The sequence below is a fragment of the Gopherus evgoodei genome, chromosome 11 (genome assembly GCF_007399415.2).
Source record: "Gopherus evgoodei ecotype Sinaloan lineage chromosome 11, rGopEvg1_v1.p, whole genome shotgun sequence".
Taxonomy (NCBI): domain Eukaryota; kingdom Metazoa; phylum Chordata; order Testudines; family Testudinidae; genus Gopherus; species Gopherus evgoodei.
This window is the reverse complement of record NC_044332.1, coordinates 35206629-35213861: the sequence shown is the minus strand read 5'-3', so window position 1 is coordinate 35213861 and position 7233 is coordinate 35206629.

The following is a 7233-nucleotide window of genomic DNA, read 5'->3' as shown; positions in this document are numbered from 1 at the left end:
TAGCCTTGTAGGAATCCCAGCAATTCAGAGGTAGAGGAGGGTTGGCTTCTCACTGAGGCATTACCCCAGTGCTTTCCAGGTGGGCCTCTTTAGTCTTTCCTACCAGATTCCAGATATGGTAGATGTAGTAGTCTATCTTATAAACTGTATAAGTGCAGAGAGAGAAAGAGGGTGTGTGGTGTGCACATATATGGGTTTAAATTCTTTCCCTCCTTAGCTCGAGTGAGAATAGTTGAGGAATTTATACAGATCAGCCTCAGTTACATACACACAAAGCAAGAGGCACTCAAACAGATTAGTTTTGCAGTGTCTGAGTCCTCCATTACAAAACCAAGATACTGCTGTAAAACTAATCCAAAAAGAATGAGTGAGTGACTGGTCTGCCAAAGTATCCAAAAACATCCGTGGTAATGGCAAAGAGTTTTAAAAGGTACAGCAATGTGGCCCACATCCAAGACAAATCATGGAGCAGATGCTTCAAAGATTACTCAAACAGGAGGAGAGGAAAATCTGTATAGGAAATAAACTGTTGCAGTATATATTTTTTTCCTTTGGCAAATTTAGAGGTTAGAGACCATGGTGCCTAGCATCAATGTTTTCTGGTGTAGCTGTGAATTCCCATGCCAAAAGCACCAGAACTGTGTCTCAGAAATAAAAGAACTTTGAAGAAGACATGCAGAAATACTATATTTATTCCCCCCTTCCCCACCTTCCACTTTCACATTGCTGGAGGATTTTTTTTTTTTATTACATTAAGTGTTCAGGGCTCTCTAGTTTCTGGCTTTAGAAAACTACCTGTGAATTGTGCAAAATAACAAGGTTTTCTATTCAAATGGTGATAGAGCAAAAATGGATGACAAATCTCAGAAAACAGCAATTTTACTTGTACTTCATACAGAAGTCAGGGTGTTATAAATGACACTGACATGTTAGAGTCTGAATACAAATTAAAGAACAAATATTTTGGCTACCTGCCTTCTGGAGGATGTGATTTTAAATGATGGAGGAAGCACTACGATGCTTAATCTATTTGTTTGCTACTTAGCAGAAAAGAAAAACAATTTAACACTGATTGGATAACACCTCACCATACTTCAGTCTGAGCTCTTGGAAAATTGTAATTCTAGTTCAATTTAATAAAATCAAGGATTGCATCAGACCTTGTTTACAGCTCACTTTGTTAGAAGATGTTTGACAGGCTCACTTATGGCACTCAACTCAGGTTTACCGCAGGTCATTTTCAAAGTTTGGGCTAAGCTTCCCTTTTAAGTATGAAGTCTAAAGTCATTTCCTCTTCAAGGTCTTAACAAACCACAAGGTCCCATCTAAATAGTTTGGACAACTAAAGAATCACTGTGTTTTTTTAAAGAAAATCTGTACTCTAGAGACAGGAAGGGAGAAGTAGTATAAATGAAGAGACAATTTCCTCAGAATGTCTGGGGGATTAGATATCATAGTAGTAAAAATCCCAGAACCTACTCTACACTACTGCTTCCACTGTTGAAACTTCAACCATGCTAAACCAATGATGAGGAAAATGCTAGTGTAGAGAATATCATCTGTCCTTCACTGTACAAAAGAGAAGAGCTGATCTGATGGCAGAATGCTGGACAAATCAGAATTAGAATTGAGTCTCTTGAAAAAGAAGCATTCCACACAGTGCCAGACTAATTTTATGTTGGAAATGTCTAAGGCTTGGATTTTTGAGGGTCTTTCACCTTAAACCAAATTAATTAAAGTCACTAATTTCACCAACAGCTGTTTTAGTGGCAAAGATTTGCTGGCATCTGGAACAGCAGCTTCCAAGCTGTGATTCACAGATCTTCCATGGTCTTTGGTTGTCTATGGAGAGCTGTCTTTCTCTTAATTTCCATATGCTAAATCATATTAAAAGGAGTTAACATACATTATATACTTTCTTAACATTACTTTTCCATATAAGCAATTGTTGTATGTGCCATAGGGATGTTATTCAGTCTCCAAACTGATGATAGATGTTCCACAATAACCAGGAATGGGAGGGGAAGTAGTTCATGAGACATTCTCTCTATTTGAGAACATCTGGTCTGGAATGTTGTGACATTCTTCAGAACAAATATATCTGTGTTTTGTAGAATTACCAATCACCTTTCATACCAATGGATGGTAACAATTAGCCTACTATAGAGAGATGTCATGGCAAGTAGATAAATGTGTATGGTTCTGAATAGCTCACATGCATTATACAGGTGAAATAAAAACTCAAAGCCATTTCCTGGATCTGTCTTAAACAGAGCTGCTCCCAATTTAGATGCTAATTTAGTCACTTAATCCATAATTTAGAGCTTCCTTATAAAGCGTTCCCTTTAAATCCTCTGACCCTATAACTCACCTTCATATAAATCCTTGGGTCCAACTTCTTACTGAGATACCGTTCTCCAAAACATGTTGCAGATCAACTCAACAAACAAAAATGTCACTGACTAAACCAAGGATTTAGAAAAAGCTCTAGGTAGGTAGGAAACCTTAATTAAACTTAAGGAAACCTTAATTAAATCAAGAGCAGCAGCTCACATCGTATTTGAACTAGTTGTGCTGTGGCTGCAGTCATCACTGATGATTGCCTGACTCAAAGCCATTTTTGGAGCTCACACATAGTCTATCCCGTCTTTCCAAACCTGGAAGCATGTAGCCATGACCTTTATTTTTGGGTCAGATCTTCATCTGGAAAAAAAAAATCAATGTAAATTCTGACTAAGGCACTGTGTTACCACAGGCTATCCCTGGCCTTCTGGCTGGGTGTTCATACCTCAATTTTTTCTCTATTGGCACCATAAAGTACACATACTCCATGTGTTGCAGTTAAGGTATCCTTCATTGGGGCTGTTTATTGGAATATAACATAAATAGATTTCATCCTTACACCTGGGTTCCCCAGGTCCTTTTAGTGCTTCCCAATTCCCCATGCCAGGGCTTCACCATCCATTTAGTTTTTTCCCTAGGGTTTCACAGCTATCCTTTATTTTCAGGGCTTCAGATACCAGTTATCTCAGCTCCCAGCTGCAATCTCACCCACTGGTTCCCCTTTTCAGTGGATCTTCTTTACCTTTGTGTGGAGACACTAGAACAGGGGTCAGCAACCTTTCGGAAGTGGTGTGCCGAGTCTTCATTTATTCACTCTAATTTAAGGTTTCGCATGCCAGTAATACATTTTAACATTTTTGGAAGGTCTCTTTCCATAAGTCTATAATATATAACTAAACTATTATTGTATGTAAAGTAAATAAGGTTTTTAAAATGTTCAAGACACTTCATTTAAAACTAAATTAAAATGCAGACCAGTGGCCACGACCTGGGCAGTGTGAGTGCCACTGAAAATCAGCTTGCGTGCCACCTTTGGCACCTGTGCCATAGGTTGCCTACCCCTGCACTAGAATATCCTCCTGTAGGGTTCTCTTCAGAGCAGTGTAGCCTAGTGAACAGAGCACTAGAGAGGGACTCAAGAGACCTGGGTTCTATTTCTGACTATGCCACTTGCATGCTACACTTCATCTCTCTGTGACTCAATTTCCCCATCTGTAAAATGAGGCTAATGGTACTGACCTCCTTGGTAAAGCACTTTGAGTTCTACTGATGAAACATGCTGCTCTGCTGATGCTAAGAGCTAGGTAGTATTATTTGTGTGTTTCTCACGGGTCTCCCACTAATCCTAGTTCACAAAGACCTTCCTGGGCACCATGACCTATCCCCACATAATCTAGCCAAAGTGCTCTGCCAGTCCCATTCAAAGAATGAGTGCATTCAGTCCCACTTACAGGAGAGGCCAGCTTTAGGTTGCTCTCACATGATTCTTAGTCATTTGACTCAGGCACAGACAAGAGCTTTAGGCCTTACTACTGACAGGTCTAATTCACCCTGTGACACAATGGGAGGTAGATTTATCCAAGTGGATTCAAGTGTTTATTTTAGCTCCCTTAAAAACACGACTTGAAAGTTGCTGTGACTGAACCACTTAAAAATCTTAAGGGCCTGGTTCCCACTTAAATAAAGCCTCTTTACTCCACTTTGGCAGTATGCAGAGGCCTTACATTGGGAATAAACTCCATTTATAAATGACAGCAGTGTAAAGTGGTCCTCAGAAATTTCAGATTACCATCCTCTTTTATTAGCCTGGAATATGCTGATCCAAAGCAAAGCATCTGCTTCAGGTTCGCTTCCCAGAACTGCCTAGGCGTGAGCATAGACTTTATTTTCTTGGAGTGATTAAATGTTGGACTTCTGCTGATCTGTCTGTTCTTCTGAGAATGCAGGCAAAAGCTTTTGCTTTTGAACTTGTAGCAAAGGTTTCCAGTATTTTTATGTAGCACACTATTCTGAAGACCTTTAGCTTTCTGTGGAAAGGAGTACCTAGCAAGCCTCCTAACTCAGTAGGCTGGATTCTGGCCCTATGGTCATCACATAAGATAAGACATGGTAGGACCAAGAGAATGCCTTTCTGGCTAACATCCATTGATTTTCTAGCTATTGTAATACAACTGTACGGCTTTGTTTTCACCATACTTCATTTGCAGAAATAAACGGTTTGTCTGGTGCTCATTTACCCTTTTCTTGAACTGCCTTCTCCAGTAACTTATTTAATATGTTTATTACCCCCGATAAATACTACAGCTAAGAGAGAGTTTAAAAAAACCTCAAGGATAATCTAAAATTAAGGAAACGAGAACTAAATGGAGAGTGCAGGCAGAAGCAGTGTTGCTGTTTACTATCAATCCCTCTCAATTGTAAAAGCTTCTAGGAGTTCACCTTGAAGTTTCCTCTTTCTCACTGGGAATTTACCTAGATTCCATAACCTCATATTCTTGATATTTTAATTGATATTGGAGATCTTCTTTGCTGCTGCACATTGCAGCCTTTCAAAGATAATGTCCTTTCTATAGTATAGTGATCTGTTTTGCATGTAACATTCCACATGGGTATGAAGAAATGCTTTAGACAGAGCTTTTGGCTTGCTATTTTATCCCTTTGCTACTGTTAGCTAGCATATTGTTTGCCTCTTTTAGTACTGTTGAATACTGAGATGATGATTTTTCCGTATTAGTCTCCACATCCTTTTCCTGATCAGTGTACTGGATGATTATTCCATTTAACACATACTCCCTAGCTTGGTTTTTTGCTCCAAGACTAATTGATAGTATATTTGTTTGCATTAAACAGTATTTGCCATATACTGGTATCATTACTTAAGCAATACAAAGGCCTGGTCTACATTACGCATTTATACCGAATTTAGCAGCGTTAAACTGAAGTAACCCTGCATCCGTCCACACAACGAAGCCCTTTATTTCGATATAAAGGGCTCTTAATATTGATATCTGTACTTCTCCCCGACGAGGGGAGTAGCGCTCAGATCGGTATTGCCATTTCAAATTAGGGTTAGTGTGGCCACAATTCGATGGTATTGGCCTCTGGGAGCTATCCCATAGTGCACTATTGTGACCACTTTGGACAGCAATCTGGAGTCGGATGCACTGGCCAGGGAGATAGGAAAAGTCTCACGAACTTTTGAATTTCATTTCCTGTTTGCCCAGCGTGGAGCGCTGATCAGCATGGACTGTACGGGAGATACTGGATCTGATCGCTTTATGGGGAGACAAATCTGTTCTATCAGAGCTCCATTCCAGAAGACGAAATGCCAAAGCATTTGAAAAAATCTCCAGACAGAGGACACAGCAGGGACTCAACACAGTGCTGCGTGACAAGTGTAAGAGAAAGCCAAAGAATCAAATGGACGCTCATGGAGGGAGGGACGGGGGACTGAAGACTCCAGCTATCCCACAGTCCCCGAAAAGCATTTGCATTCTTGGCTGAGCTCCCAATGCCTGAAGGGTCAAAAGCATTGTCCCAGGTGGTTCAGGGTATATGTCGTCTATATCTCCCCCGTGAAAGAAAAGAGAAAAAAATCATTTCTCGCCTTTTTTCAATGTCACCGTATGTCTACTGCATGCTGCTGGTAGATGTGGTGCTGCGGCACTGAACAGCAGCATCCCCTCCCCTTCCTTTCCTGATGGCAGATGGTACAAAAGGCTTGGAAACCATCCTCATCATCCCATGAGTGCTCCTGGCTGGCCTCGATGAGGTCGGCCGGGGGCGCCTGGGCCAAAAATGAGAATGACTCTCTGTCATTCCCGGCAGACGGTACAAAAGGATTGAAAACCATCCTCATCATAACAGCTGGAGGCTGAGCGCCTCACCCCCCCCCCACCTTTCATGTCTAATGAAGATTCTGTACTGCTTGGACTATCATAGCAGCGGGAGGCTGCCTCCCCCTCATTTTATCTCACTAAAATGTCAGTGTTTCTTATTCCTGCATTCTTTATTACTTCATCACACAAATGGGGGGACACTGCCACGGTAGCCCAGGACGGTTGGGGAAGGAGGGAAGCAACGGGTGCAGTTGTTGCAGGAGTACCCCCTGGAATGGCATGCATTTCTGCGGGTTATCTGGGGCTCTGACCTGGAGCAGCTGTGCTCTTTGGTTCTCTAGTAGACTTGCTCCATATTCTAGGCAGGACTGACTCTATTTTTAGACAAAACATAAAGAAAGGAATAACCTGTGGAGTCATTCCCATTTTTGTCCATGCACCCCCGGCTGACGTCAGCAAGGCCAGCCAGAAGCACCCATGACAGCAGCAGACAGTACAAAAGGATTGATAACTGTCATCGCCAATATCCAATTGCAGACGGTGATATAGGGCTGGTAACCGTCTCTGCTACCTTGCAAAGACGAATGAATGCTGCTGTGTATCACTGCAGTACCGCGTCTGTCAGCAGCATCCCAGTACACATACGGTGACAGTGACAAAAGGCTAAACAGGCTCCATGGTTGCCTTGCTATGGCGTCTGCCAGGGCAATCCAGGGAAAAAGGATTGAAATGATTGTCTGCCGTTGCTTTCACGGAGGAAGAATTGAGTGACGTCATTTACCCAGAATCACCCACGACACTGTTTTGACCCCACCATGCATTGGGATCTCAACCCAGATTTCCAATGGGCGAGGGAGACTGCGGGAACTATGGGATAGCTACTCACAGTGCAATGCTCCAGAAATCGACGCTAGCCTCGGTACATGGACGCACACCGCCGAATTAATGTGCTTAGTGCGGCCACATGCGCTTGACTTTATACAACGTTTTAAAAAAATGGTTTCTGTAAAATCGGAATAATCCCTTAGTGTAGACATACCTAAAGCCTGTT